The following is a 15,851-nucleotide window of genomic DNA, read 5'->3' as shown; positions in this document are numbered from 1 at the left end:
CAAGGCACTGGGCTAGGTCACAAAAGGCAACTTTTGGCCTCTGCATTTCCCCTCCATATGTGCACCCCTCAGTCAACATCTTGCCCTTTGTCCAGCCCAACAGGACCTCATGGTTGCCCACATCCCCACTCTGGTCTCCAGGTGGATGCACGTTCCTCCTCCATGCTGCAAACCTTTCTGATTTCTATCCCCCACTGAATTGTTACAAGTGTCAGTCCCCCAGGACCTGAGTCTCTGGAAGTAGTCTGAAGGACTAAGCCATGATGAAGTGTTAATGGGTGATATTCCTCCAAGCTAACATATTTCAGCTGTGAAATTGAAAACATTATACTTTAACACACACACACACACACACACACACACACAATGACACAGTAGTGAGAGTTTTGAATGGTGGGAGGGAGATATAATTGAAGAGAAAAATCACTGGGCAGCCTTCAACTCACACTATATGTGACGTTTATAAGGGTAATCAGCCTTTGTTGTTGCATATTAATCATTATTGAAATTACAGATAAACAGATGCTACCACTCTCCCTATATATTCACATATGTTTATAGGTTTTCCATTGCTTTTAGCAAGGTGAATATGAGAGGGACTAAATTTAGGGCCAATCTAAGCCATAAACATGACCCACAGACTCATCAATTACAAACTTTATTTCCAGAGAGAACATGGAAACTTGATTTACCTAAATACATTTCATTATTCAAATCTCAGTCAAGTCAAGAGCTTCTGAGCTCACATATACTTCTGATAGCAACATGACAATCATAAATGTATAATTTTAATTTGACATTTACTTTGGAAGGGATGTATTTTCTGAAATCACTAACCACCAAGAAAAGTCCTGCAACATACAATGTTTAAATAATTGTTCATTTTAGTTGTCTTCAGATTTTAAGTATATACTATTCCTACAGTAATATTTCTCGTTGGTCCACAAACTTATCATTGTGCCAATGTATGCTCCCATGAACACAAAAAAGCCAAAGTATCCAAATAAAATTCATGTCACAGAGGTTTTGCTTTTTCCCTGGATATCAGAGATACTGATATATATCGGTCACTGCACAGCACCTTGTGAATAGTCCATACTGCTTCCCCTATTACTCAGTTTCTTCAGATTTAGAATTTCATTCATGCTCTTACTTCTACTGTGGTTCAATGAGTGAATTTCTGAGAACTAGAGAAAAACTGAAACTGAAGAAACTTTTATCATCTAGTCAAAATTTCTTTAGCAGTGGTACTCATTCTTCAAACAAATATTACAGAACTCCTATATAAGAACAGGGGAGCCCTGTTTGCTGGATTCCCTCTTCTCACCCAGCATGCTCCCCACCACCCAATCCCCAAAAGGTCCTGGTGCACTTCTCTGGAACACTTGGGAGTTTGAAGTGGAAGAGTTTGAAAACCGTCGAACTAGTCTAACTCTTTACAGTGTATGGATCAGGAAACGGAGGCCCAGGGAACACCTGCTGAAGGTCACACAGCCTGTTAATGGCAGATGGAACCTGATTCCAGGTCTTGATTCCAAGCCTTGGATTCTTCCCACCACATCAGCAGTTTTCAAAATGCGCTCCATAGTGGTGCCCAGGGGTCTCCGTGGGAGTCAGAGGGATGGGCAGCAGGGAATGCTTCAGGCACCATTAATTCAACCAGAGCACCTGGTTCTAATACTTGTTCTAAGTATTTAATGTTGTTTGAAGAAAGGGCTCAGCAGTTCGAAACTGGATTGAGAAGCATACTATGTGCTCAATGTCATTATCTGAAGTCTTCTGCTTGGGAAAAATAAAAGTAGTAATAATAATAATAATGTGACTGGTAGAGGTATATATAAGGCATATATATATATATATATATGTCATGTATATATATAAACCATGCATATATGGTTATTACTATTATAACACCTATTATGAATTGAAATTGACCCCCTGCTAGGCACTGTTGTAAGGGCTCTACATAAATTAACTCAATTAATCTTGACAACAACCCTACTAGGTAGATACTATTATTCTCATTTTCCTGGGACATAGATCTATTGTTTGATTTGCCTAATGTCATGTAACTGGTGCTAGGCCAGGATTCAAGCCCAGGCAGTCTGAGTGCAGAGTCTTCGCTTTTAACTGTTAACATTAAATTGTCATTGATCTGGTTCAAAGATGGGATGGTAGCTTGTGATGTCTTTTCAGAGGGAGAGCCTGCTTTCCAGGCCTGATCTTTAAATTCATGCCTCCTTGAGACTGTGCTCTCGACTCCAACTTTTCAGTACATTTCTCTTGATCGCTTCTCCTACACTGTTCTGAGTCCTTGGGCTTCTAGTCAGCTCACTGCAGTTCCCTTTCAACTCTATCACATTTCCTCCATTAGCCCCCAGATCCCTTGTATCGCTCCTTTTCTCCACCAAATATAAGAGCGCTGGATGCTAACCTCATCAACATCAATGTGGAAGCCCTGGAAGGATACACAGGACACACACACACACGTGTTGACAGACAATCATCATGTACATCACTTTCTTTACAAACCTTTAAATCCCTCAGATCACATTTTAATATAAAAATGCCCAACCCTACAGTAGGTGCATGGTTAGTGATTTTAAGGGTCTGCTTATTAGCACCTTTGAGGGAAGAAAGAGCAGAAGCCCAGGTGACCACCAAGAACATAAGTACCGTTGCTTTTACCCATGAATGTGTCTGCTCTAAATGCCCCAGGGTGTGACATGTCAATAATGGCAAGTCTACTTTGAACACATTTAGAGCTATGAAATAATTCATGGTGGTTTACTTACAGACGCACAGTACTTACTTCAAATATTCTACAGAAATATATATTTATACAAATATATATTTAAATATAATATGTAAATATATAGTTAAAATATAAATATATAAACATAAATATATACATTTAAATATAAATATAAAAATATATTTATGTATTCAAAAATTGCTAAAGTCACAGTAACTCAGAGTCAAAAGTCCCTAGAGGTCATGTCCTCTAATTTTTAACCCATAATATATTTTTCTTTTGTTATAATAAGATACAGCTATGGTATATGGTGACAGGCCTTATTTGTTTTCAGAATTATATTATGCAATTTATAGCTCTCTTTTAGGAGGAGGTCTATCAAATTTGTGGTGCTAATAACTATGTTGGTACTACTTGTACTTAATTTTCCATAATTACCAGTAATTTTTCAGAAGAGTTCAGAAGCTATCCTCATTGTTCACTGTCCTGGGGAGTAGACCAAATTTCTTAAATAAGCTTCTAATAAGTATTTATCTTCTTGGGAGATGCATAGGTTTCTAGAGCAAGTTTGCCAACAAGAATCCCTATTAAATAAGTAATTTTAAAAGTTAGGGGGGCTGTTATGATCTATCATTTGAAAAGCTCCATAGATTCTGCCAAATGAAGAAAGTTCATTATGATCACTATATTCAGAGCTTGAAATAGCTTGAATTTAAAAGAACACGCCATATTCTAGTTTTTACTGAACTCCTAGAGCAACTGTCTGCCCAAGACATTTAACAATAAGTATGTATTGTAATGAGGCACAAAGCTGAAGCTCACAGTCTCTGGAATCAGAAAGACCAGTGCGTGACCACGGTGAGCTGCCGCTAACAAGCTATCTGTCTTCGTACTTCTGTATTCACTTGAGGCTTCAGATTCTCTATATGAGGATAGGGTTAATAACAACAGTTATTATTTAAAGACAATAATATTCACTCTTCTGATACTTACAGTCTCTCTACCTAAACAGATTTCAAGCTTCTGGAATAGTAGGAATAATTAAAATTATCTCCCACAAGGCACCTGTCATAATGATTTGAACATATAAGGGAATCAAAACTATATTTTTTCAGCTCACAATTTGCTTCTATTGTGCAATATTGCCATCCAGTTTCCAAAACAGGACTAAAAAGGGGTTTAAATGTAGTTGCTACAATGCCTACCCAAGTGTACTGTTTCATTACTTCATCAATCAATTTGCTCACAGATTAACCTAAAGAATCATTTTTAAACCTAGGACGATGTGCTTTACATCTCCAGTGGTGGGTTACTTTCCTACTTTTCTACCTGATTTACCAGTGAGGTCTGATATGTTACTGTGTCTCGTCCATTGACAATTGTAAGGGCATTCATCTGTCAGCAACGTGACGTTAATCTAGTGTAATATCAGCGTGCCTGTGCCAACTACCCTCCAGGAAATGTCAATAAATATGTGGAACATGGGAAAAGAGAGAGGCGGTCCAAGTTTGGTCAATTTGATCTTCAAAGGAATCAATTCACTTACAAAGATTCTTGACCCTTTTTCATCAGCAAATTACTGTACCTTCTAATTAGGTTGAGGATTTAGCTTGACCGTTATTAAAACAAGAAAAAAATACCAAATTATTTAAAACATGTAAAAAGGAGTAATGAATAACTTCAGGGAGAAATTATTTTTATATTAAACTCTCAACTTAAACCACGTCAAGGCCATTGCAAAATGATAAAAAATTGTGGATGTTTTCATAATGCTTTTGCTCTTCAAAGCTTTACTGGGCTCTTTTTTTATAATTACATCTTTTGTTCCTAAGTCGTAGCATTTTCCTTCTGTCAAATGTATAAACACTTTTTCTCCCTCCAAACACAAATTTCAGCCTTAATGTTTTTATGTGCTTATCCAATAATCACAAAGTCTCCATATTCTTAAAAGTCACCAAATACATGAATTTATGCTATTTTCTGATCAAGGTATAATTTTCATCAGTAAAACAAAGAACATATAAATAAAATAATTTAAATAGGGCTAGTAAGTTAATGGTTAATGACAACCATGATGGTTAATCCCTTTCAAGAGACTCAGCAGAGCTAACTACTCAAATTAAGATGCAGCGTGTTAATCAAAATAAAACCAGATAGTTCTATTACTTTGGGAGGTAACTTAACCTCTCCTGATTAATTTCCTGATTTGTTTAAAAAAATAGTAACAGATGATCTTCAAAGTTCCTATAAGTTCTAAACCTCTATGATTCCATGATTCAAGATTAAGTGAGCACATATGAGCATGTACACACACACACACACACGCGCTAGCTGCATCTATCGAGAGGAGTGTTGCCCAAAATCACGTGACACAGGTCACAGGTAATGGTGTGCTACAGCAAGCTTGCATCAGCTCATGAGAGCTTGTTTTTTTAACAGTTATATTTTTATTTTAATGTGCAATTTAATATATGTGTGTGTGTATAAATGGGTTTTTTATGTATATAATATAACTACTGCAGCTATATCCCCTAACTCATGTAAAAATATAAACTTTATCTTAGTCATTCAAGTCAAAAAAGTGAGTCACAGACTTACCTCCTCATTCATCAGCAAATTCTGTCAATTTTATTTATTTACTCTCCAATGTACCCTTTTGCTCCATCTCCACAGCCATGTTTTAATTCAGGACTTAATAATTTGTCATCTGATAAGCTGCAACACTCTCTTGATTGGAATCTCCCTCCAGATTCACCCCCATGCCAATGCAGCTTTCACATCGTGCCAGTTTTCTTTCTAAAATTGCTAGAAATCCTTCTGCAGCTCTCCAACACTTAAAGGAGTCTGTCAAATTCCTTAGAATGGCCTGAAAGGTTCTTCAGGTTCTTGTCCCTGCCTGTGTATCCAGCCTCACCTCCCACTGCACCCTGCAGTTGAGCCACAGAGTAGTCTTCACGGGTTCTAGAATGCACGATTTATTTCACGCCCGCCAAATTTTTTATGTCCTGTCCCCTGTGCGTCGAAGTCTCTTGCCAGAAATCTTTTATTCATCCTCTCCAATTTATCCAGGAATCTCCCTTACAAAACCTTCTTAGATCTCCCAGGTAGCATTAGACACCTTCTCCAAGGATAGCACAGCCTGTTTCCTTAGCTCTGACATAGAAGCTTCCTAATTTAAGGTGATCTGACTTGCAGCCCAGCCCTCTCTTTTCACAGTCATTCTTATCATAAATTGAAACAACATGGTAAGTAGCAAACTCGTATTCATGGTTGCCTAACAACCTTAACTAACACAAAATCAACGTTGATGCCTTCCAAATCCACCAAGACTAAGCCCCTACAATCCACAGTGAAAGGGTAATACTATGGAAAATTAATCACATTAAAAAGGAAATGATTGCCTGAGTATCTGATAAGATGCTATGAATCCACATATCTCTGAACCTGGCAAGAATTTTGTCAAAGGCATTGTCTGTCTTTGAAATTTTAACAACATGATCAATTAAAACATTAAATAAGGAACTTTCAGTGCAACAAAGGATGCTTTTATCTATTCAAGGAGAGAAGTAGTTGGTCTATAGTCAGATTTCTGGGATGGAGTACTAGCACTGATATATAAGAATGAAATATTTTTCCAGAAAATTTAACAGGAAACCATTGAAAAGAAAGATCGTTGTATATAATAGGAGTTTAACTTCCATTAAAAAGTGAGCAAGGCATAACTAAAAAAGATTCCATGAATGATCTTCCTTATCCAACATTTATCATTCAAGGACTTTCGGAAGCATTCTGCATATTGAATCAATAATGGGAATTCTCCAAAGAGTGAATTCCAAATTTAAATGTAGTTTGAAGTTCCTTGGGAAAAAAAAAAAAAGAAAGGAAGGAAGGAAGGAAGGGGGAAGAAAAGAAAGAGAAAGGAAAAGGAAAAGAAAGGAAAAACAAGAAAAGGGAAAAAGAAAAAGGGAAAAAAAGCTGGGCTTACAAGAAAAAAGCCATTTTCTCTACAACTAACATTAGATTTAGACCATGACAAAAAATTCTCCTAAAGGATATTTACAATATAGATTTTAGATGCTTTGCTTTCATACATAGTATTTTTAAAGGTATGCATTTGTATTTTATTTCTATACACAATTTTGATATTTTTAGTGTGTGAAAAGAGATTTCAGGAATGAAAACCCAACTGATAAACTTAGGAGTTTGAATTGAGATAGTTTGGACATGAGACCAGGCCTAAAATCTTAACTCCTTTCCTCCTTTTGATAACTTTTCCACCACAATTTTATGTTTCTGATATCTGGGAGCATCTTACTATACACATCAGAAGAAATTCATCAGCTTCCCAGATGTGGGTTGTGATGTGACCACCACTGCCTGCATATGTGGGAATTTGGCAAAACATAGATGGTCTATGTTCATCTGGCAGTTATGTTCATCTATGGTGTTGCATGCACTCAACCAAATGTAATTGAAACCCTGATTTTCACTTAAAGTATTTTCAATAACACTGCTATGTGATACTGCATTGAAATAAAGAATAATCATTTTGGTGAAAAAGCACTGATAGTTGCAGGATATATAACACTAAAGAGAAGCAAACATTTATCACTGGCAGAGTTTTATCCTTTGTTTGCTTTGTAAATCAACAGCAAAGTGGATTTAGGGAGGGAAGATAACCTCTGAGTAGGCAAAACTATGTTTTGTTTTGTCAGTGTGCAAAAGGATTGCTCTGAACAACTATTAAAAGAAGCAGAGATGCCAAACTTCTCAGGATTGATCACAGAGTTTTAAAGTAAGGGAAGGCTGATAGGACTGATTCATGTAGCAAGAAGGATTATACCCAGGTGCCAAACATCTTCCAAAGTTCCCAACTCACATGCCACTTTTCTAAAACTGAATGGAGGAGTGCTGTACACCAAAATGAAGGACTTTTTATTGTCTAAATTCTAAATAGCTTGAGTTTTATCAAGAATTGTCCTGGTTCAGAAAACCACAAGTACAACAAGAAAAGATGTACAACTTTTGTTAATAAAAAGATCATGTTCTGTCTGCCTCCACTAAATAATTATTCACAAACCCTTGAGGATTATGAATTTGAGGAGGTGCTAAGGTAACAGTCTGCTTTAGGTGCTCACATTTCTTAGTCTGGCCCTGTTGACATACGATAGGTGCTCAGCAAATATCTTCTGAGTTAATTTGAATTGTGTCTTCTATAGTAGGCTACGTGTACACTAGGCACAGGAATTTTTGTCTATTTCTTTTTTTTATATTGTGTTCAGTGCTTGACATATAGTAGCCATGCAGTAAATGTTCATGGAATACATAAATGATTAGTTTGCATGATGATTACTATACAATGTTAAACGCTTTAATAAGTAACCATAAATTATTGCATAAGAAACACTTTGAGAAAGATGGTTAGGTGATAATAATAGATTGTCAAGATAAACATTATTATAAGCAAGATTTATCCCAGAAATCAGTTAACAGCAAGAGCAATAAAAGTAAATAAGCTAATGTATTTGTTTTACTATTGCAACATGTTTTCATGATGTAACATCTTCCAGAGTATTCTTAAATCACTTGTAATCCAGAAATGCCTTCTAAAACTTCAAAACAAAAATGCTTTTCATACCACCTTTTAAAATCCCTAAGACTCATCAAAGAAAAGTGTTTGAGTGGCTTTGCTGCTTTAAACACCTTTTAACTAAGTAAGCCTGTGTCAACTTGCTTCAGAGGCATCTTTAGGCAATGCAAGGACTAAACTGGTAAAATAGTAAACCAATTCTAAGAAAACCTTAGTAAAAATTATGTTATCCATTGGATAGTGAATTAAGGAGTCTGTATATTTGTTGAAACATTCATGCTAAGTATTTAGGTCTCATCTCCGAGGGGACAGATAGAAAGAGTACTAGTTGCAGATACAGAAGAGGAGATTGTTCAGGGTCTGGTGCTCATTATCTCCATGAATTAGGCTGTATCACTTAGCTTCTGTGTGTCTCATTTTTTTAACCTACGAAATAAACTGACTGGACTGGATAATTTCTAAAGTCCAAACAGTAGATCTGTAATCAGAAGATGTGGGTTTGCACCACAGCTCAATGGTTTATGTTGACCCTAGACGAATGTTTATTTTTTGAGAGAGGACTTAAAAACTTGCACTACTTCTTGTTCAGGGTTGTGGTGAAAATCAGAAGACATCAACTCCATGAAAAGACTGTAAAAAATGTGAGGAATTATGATGATGACGTTCTGTCATTTTGGAAAATATTGGCACAAAATTGAAAAAGAATTACGAAACATATATCCCATAGGAAAAGTCTCCCCCTTATCCTCCAAAATAAAGGGCTGTAAACTCTAAAATGTTTTATGGCTGTGAGAAAGCTGATGAAAGCTCTAATGAAGCACAGGATTTCTAACCTAGTTAATGGATCATAATAAATTAGAACAATATTGGTGTATTGATATAATACTGATATTCTTGTAAAATCCTGCCAAATTACATACAATGGTTACTTTGGAGGAAACAAGTTATAAGGCAAGCTTCTATCATAGGCAACAGTATTAAGTATTTTTTTCTGTTCTAAAAATAATTTCTGTGTATTATGAAAATTTTAAAATACAGGAAAGTATTAATGTGAAAATAAAATTACTCATATTCATGCCTAGGAGAGAGAATCACTATTAACATTGCAGTAAACTATATATACTCTTCTAGTTTTAAAAATTAGTTTATGAATATAAAGATTTTTAGAAAATTACTTGCCTAAAAAGTAGGTTTCTATTCCTTTATACTTAATATTTATTATAAATAGTTCCTATATCATTAAATATTTTTAGAACAAGATTTTGATAGGCTAAATAATATTCCACTGTATGGCTATATCATAATTTCTTTATTATACTATTGTTGGAATTTTGTTTCTGTTTTTTAATATTTTAAATAATAAAATAAATAACCTTTGATCATATCTTTTATTTTTACCTCCCATTTTACTGAGATATAATTTACATGTAACATTGTATAAGTTTAAGAATGTGAAAGGTATTAATTTGATACATTTATATATCACACAATGATTACCATTAGCGCATTAGCTAACACATCCATCCTGTCCATAATTATCATTTCTTTTTTATGGTGAGGACATTTAAGACCCACTCTCTTGGCAACATTCAAGTATATGATACAGTATTGTTAGCTATAATTGCCATGCTGTACAAAGACCCCCAGAACTTGTTAATTTTGTAACTGGAAGTTTGTATACCTTGACAAATATTTCCCCATTTCCCCTACTCCCCAAACCCCTCGTAACCACAATTCTACTGTTTCTCTGAGTTTGACATTTTTAGCATATCTTGCATTTTAAGATGGATTTCCAAGACTGGGAAAACTAAATCAAGGGCATAAACATGAAAGCCGTAATTCCAAATAGCATTTAAGAAAAGGTACATGTCCCCATCAGCGTCCTAGAGAGCACCCATCCCACAATACCTCTGATGGCAATGAGCATTATCAGTCTATCAGTTTTCATTTCAAAGGTGTCATGTTACTTTTAATTTCCATCCCACTGATTATTAGTGAGGATACTTTGCATATTTGTTGGTTACATTTTTCAGCTTTGGGAATTATATATTCACGTCCTTGCCAATTTTGCTATGGGTTTTGTTTTGTTTTGTTTTGTTTAATTCTTTGGCCGCGCCGCATGGCATGTGGAATCTTAGTTCCCTGATCAGGGATCGAACCTGCACCACCTGCAATGGAAGCATGGATTCTTACCCACTGGACTGCCAGGGAAGTCCCTTCTCTGGGTTTTAATGTTTTTCTAATTGATTTACAAGAGCTCTTTAAATGTTAAGGCTATTAATTCCATGCTATATTTGTTGCCAATATTTTTTATGCAGTTTATAGTTAGTCTTTTACTGTCTTTATGATTTTTTATTTTTAAAAGTTTAAAAATTTTGTGTAATCAAATCTTTCAATCTATTGCCATCTAATTTTTTCCAGCGTTTTCATGCTTAGAAGCTCTTTCCCACTCTAAACTCAGTTAAATAGATGCTTGCATCCATTTTCTTTTGGGAATTCTTTCTACTCATCTGGAATTTATTTTAGTATACGGCCATTCAGTGGGGATTAAAAATTTTTTTTCATTTATTTAAAAATGTCTTTGTATATTTTATTGAATAATCTTTGATCAACCTATTTATTATGGAACCTTTTCTATATTGTGTTTTGAACATATATCAGAGTTATTTTCTGAAATATCTATACAGTTCCATTGATGTGAAAGCCTTTGACAATTTTCCACACTAAATAATTTCCACACTAAACTCAATTACATGGATAGACTAATCAGGGACTTGGGAGTAATGTATTCTCATGATTTCTGACTTGATCAGAAATAGACAATGCTTTTATTAGCCATAATTATAATCATGAAGAGGAAATGCACAGTGAAAATTTCAAATCCACAGATTATGCTTATTTCTAGTTGTTAAATATCAGTTGATTCAGATAATTATAGGGAATAATTCCTATGGCAGTCTGAGAATACAGACTTGTCAGTTGAGCATTTATGTGGGTGAAAAGGAATTAATTTGAGGAAAATTTAATAAATCTGAGTCTTATTCTCTAGAAATATTGTATCAGAGAGTGTCTGGAATTTAGACATAAGGTATAATATAGGGGGCTGAAAAGAGGAAGATGGAGAGAAACGTCTGGCATGAAGAATTGGACTGCCACCTACTTCCTTTACTTTATACACATTATCGAGAAATTGAAAACCAACAAGGCTAAAGAGAGGATCCTGAAAGCTTCCAGAAAAAGGAAATAAAAGAACTTTCAAAATAAGAAAAGAATTGCACCATTTTCATGCACTCAATTACAGCACTAGAAGCTTTCAAAATTTTCAGAGAATATTACTTTTAATCTGCAATTCTATTTCTAGCCAATCTGTCATCAAAAATAAGGAATCAAACATTGTACCTCCCATGTATACTTTCTCAGGAAGAAATTGAGAAAGTGCTCCAGAAAAAATGACAGACTAAATTAAGAAAGAGAAAAAATCATTAATCCAGGAAAAATGAAAAGTTGTTCAAGAAAGAAAAAAAATTATAATATACCACTTGGTTCTGCAGTGAATAATATTTATATAATTATTGATTGAAACACTGATGACTGATTTTATGAACTATGTGATATACTGAGAGGATGTGGGGAATAAAGTTGTGTGTTTGGGGGGTAATGATGTAAAAGATGTATATCTTCATCTACCACAATGTGCAGTAACTTGATTTAAGTATAATATTTAAAAATATAGATACGAATACCAGAAGGAGCAGCAAAAAATGATTACAATGACTTACTCTGGGAGTGCTACCAGGAGGAGTAGAGAAGGAAAGTCTTCCTTTTTATTATGAGCCTTTTCCTATTATATAATACTTAAAACTTTTTTTGTCAAAATAAAATTTAATTTAAAAAGAAATTAGGGGTTTCCCTGGTGGCGCAGTGATTAAGAATCCGCCTGCCAATGCAGGGGACACGGGTTCGAGCCCTGGTCCGGGAAGATCCCACATGCCATGGAGCAACTAAGCCCATGCACCACAACTACTGAGCCTGCTCTCTAGAGCCCGTGCGCAGCAACCAAGACCCAATGCAATCAAGAAAAAAAAAAAAAGAAAGAAACTAGTATCAAAGCAAGCAGAAGGAAGAAAATAATGAAGATTAGAGCAAAAAATGAATGAAAAATAGAATAGTAAAACAATAGAAAAAATCAATGAAACCAAAAGTTGGTTCATTGAAAAGAACAACAATATTGACAAACCTTTAGCTATACTAATCAAGAAAAAGAGAGAGACAGAAAACAATTTACTAAAATCAATAATGAAAGAGGGGGCACTACTACTGACTACAGAAATAAAAGAATTATAAGAAAACACTATGAATAATTAATATCAACAAACTAGATAACCAAGATGAAATGGCAAACTCCTAGAAAGACATAAAGTACTGAAACTGACTCAAGAATAAATTGAAAATCTGAATAGACCTATAACAAGTAAACAACTGAATTAGTAATCAAAACTTCCCACAAAGAAAATCCCAGGTCTAGATGGCTTCACTGGTGAATTCTATAAAATTTTTAAAGAATAATTAACACCAGTCCTTCACAAACTCTTCCAAAAAATAGATGAGGAGGGAATACTTTTCAAAACATTCTTCAAGGCCAGTATACCAAAACTAGACAAATACATCACAATAAATACAAACTACACAAATATTACTTATGAATATGGACACAAAAACTGTCAACAAAATACTAGCAGATTGGAATCCAGCAATATATTAAAAGGATTATACACTAAGACCAAGCCAGATTTAACCCAGGAATGCAAGGTTGGTTCAATATACAAAAATCATTCAGTATAATACACCACATTAATAGAAAAAAGACCAAAAAACGCATGATCATCTCAATAGATGCAGTAAGATAACCTGACAACTTCTAACATCCTTTGATGATAAAAATCATCCAATGAACTAGGAATACAAGGGAACATCTTCAACCTGATAAATGTCATCTCTGAAAACTAAGAGGTAATGTCATACTTATTGGAAAAAAATGAAAGTTTGCCCTCTAAGATTATGAACAAGACAAGAATTCTGTTCTTACCACTTTTATTCAACACTGTAATGGAGGTTCTAACCTGGATAATCAGGCAAGAAAACGAAATACAAGGGATCCAGATTGAAAAAGAAGAAGTAATGTCATTGTAAATGACATAATCTTGTGTACAGAAAATCCTAAGGAATCCACAAGAAAATTATTAGAATTAATAAATAAGTCCAGCAAGGTTGCAGAATAAAAGACCAATATACAAAAATAAGTTGTTTTTCTATGCATTCTTAATGAGTAACCTGAAAGTAAAATTAAAAAAACAATTCCATGTACAGTAGCATCAAAAAAAAACAGAATACTTAGGAAGAAATTTGGTAGAGTAAGTGCAAGTCTTGCACATGACAAGATACAAAACATTGTTGGAAAAAACCAAAGAAGATCTAAATAAATGCAAAGAAATCCCATGATCATTGAGCAGAAGACTTAATATTGTTAAGATGGCAATAATAACCAAATGAATCTACAGATTCAACACAATACCTATCAAAATTCCAACTTGGTGTTTTCTAAAAATTTTGCAAGCTGATACTAAAATTCAAGCAGAAATGCGAAGAATTGAGAGAGTCAAAATAATCTTGATAAAAATAACAAAATTGGAGGACTTGTACTTCCTGATTTCAAAACTTACTATAACCTTACACTAATCAAGACAGTGTAACATTTCCATAAGAAGCAACATACGAATCAGTGGAATAGAACTGAGAGTCCAGAAATAAACTTTCACATTATGGTTAATTGATTTTTGACAAAGGAGCCAGGACAATTCAATGAGGGAAGAGGTCTTTTCAACAAATGGTGTTCAGTCAACTGGATATCGACTTGTAAAAGAATGAAGTTGGACCCCTACCTCACACCATATTAAAAAAATTAACTCAAAATGGAATACAGACTTAAATGTAATAGCTAAAACTATAAAACTCTTAAAAGAAAGCATAGAGGTAAATCTTTCATGACCTTGTATTTGGCAATGCTTTTTAAAATACAACATGGAAAGTGCAAGCAAAAAAAGAAAATAAATAAATTGGACTTCATCAAAATTAAAAATTTTGTGCAACAAAAGATACCATCAAGAAAGTAAAAAGACAACCTACAGAATGGGAGAAAATATTCACGAATCCTGTATCTGCTCAGAGACTTGTATCCAGTATATATACAGAACTCTTAAAATAGTTAAAGAGAAATAAACCAATTTAAAAATGGGCAAAGGATTTGAATGAACATTTATCCAAAGAAGACATCCAAATAGCCAATAAGCACATGAAAAGATGCTCAATATCATTCTCCATTAGGGAAATAAAAAAAAACAAAAATGGGTTACCCTCGACCTACAGTAGGATGGTTAAAATAAGAAAGACAGACAACAATACGTGTTAATGAAGATGTGGAGAAATTGAAATCTCATGTATGCTGGTGAGAATATAAGATGCTGTAGCCATTTTGGAAAACAGTTTGTCATTTCCTCAAAATGTTAAATATTGATTTACTGGATGACACAGCAATTCCGTTTGTAAATGTGTACCCAAGAGAATCGAAAACATATGTTCACACAAAAATATGTACACAAATGTTCCTAGGAACATTATTCACAATAGGCCAAAGGGGAAACAACCCAAATGACCACCAACAGGTGGATGGCTAAATAAAACATGGTATATACATACGACAGAATATCACTGAGCCAGAAATAGGGATGAAGTACTGTTGCTATAACATGAACCTTTCAAGGGTGAACCTTGAAAACGTGGTAAGTTTAAAAAGCCAGCCACAAAAAGCTAGATGTTGTATGATTTTATTTATATGAAATATCTAGGATAGGCAGGCATATCCATAGAGACAGGAAGTAGATTAGTGGTTTCCAGGGGATGGGGAGATGGGGAATGACTGCTATGGATGCATGGTGTCTTTCTGGGGTGATGAAAATGTTCTGAAATTTTTGATGATGATTGCACAACTCTGAGAATATACTAAAGCCACTTAATTGTATACTTTAAAGGGATGAATTTTATGGTATGTAAATTATATCTCAATGAAGCTCTTATTAAAAAATAAAATTGAAATATATTCTAGAAGGTAGACAAGCTAATAATAGATAGGCATATAATCATTATTAAGGACAATCATGAGCGTTTTGGGGTTACTTCTATTTTCTTGAGAATGATGTTTTAATGGACAAAAAGAAGTGCTTTGTTGCTTGAAACAACCAGAGAACAGAGCTAAATTAGTATTTTTTTTAATGCTGCCATCCTTCAATGCTTCATTAAAAAGAATACAATAGGTGACCCAAGGAAACTATAAAGCCTCAAATTGCAAGCAAATTTCAATTAAACCAAAGTTTAATTTCTGCATATTATATGCAACTTTGAGCCCAGGAAGAGAATAATTTTTCTCTTCCAATATATAAGTAGTACTTCTCT

At 34.4% G+C, this 15,851-nt stretch overlaps 1 protein-coding gene across 1 annotated transcript in view; it reads right to left on the bottom strand.

Moving 5' to 3' along the window:
• The window catches only part of RELN (reelin), a 535,801-nt gene that overhangs the window by 302,630 nt on the left and 217,320 nt on the right, over window positions 1-15,851 (bottom strand). The gene's annotated exons all lie outside the window — the stretch shown is intronic.

The sequence above is a fragment of the Eubalaena glacialis genome, chromosome 8 (assembly GCF_028564815.1).
Source record: "Eubalaena glacialis isolate mEubGla1 chromosome 8, mEubGla1.1.hap2.+ XY, whole genome shotgun sequence".
Taxonomy (NCBI): domain Eukaryota; kingdom Metazoa; phylum Chordata; class Mammalia; order Artiodactyla; family Balaenidae; genus Eubalaena; species Eubalaena glacialis.
This window is presented reverse-complemented; position numbering and strand designations above follow the sequence as displayed.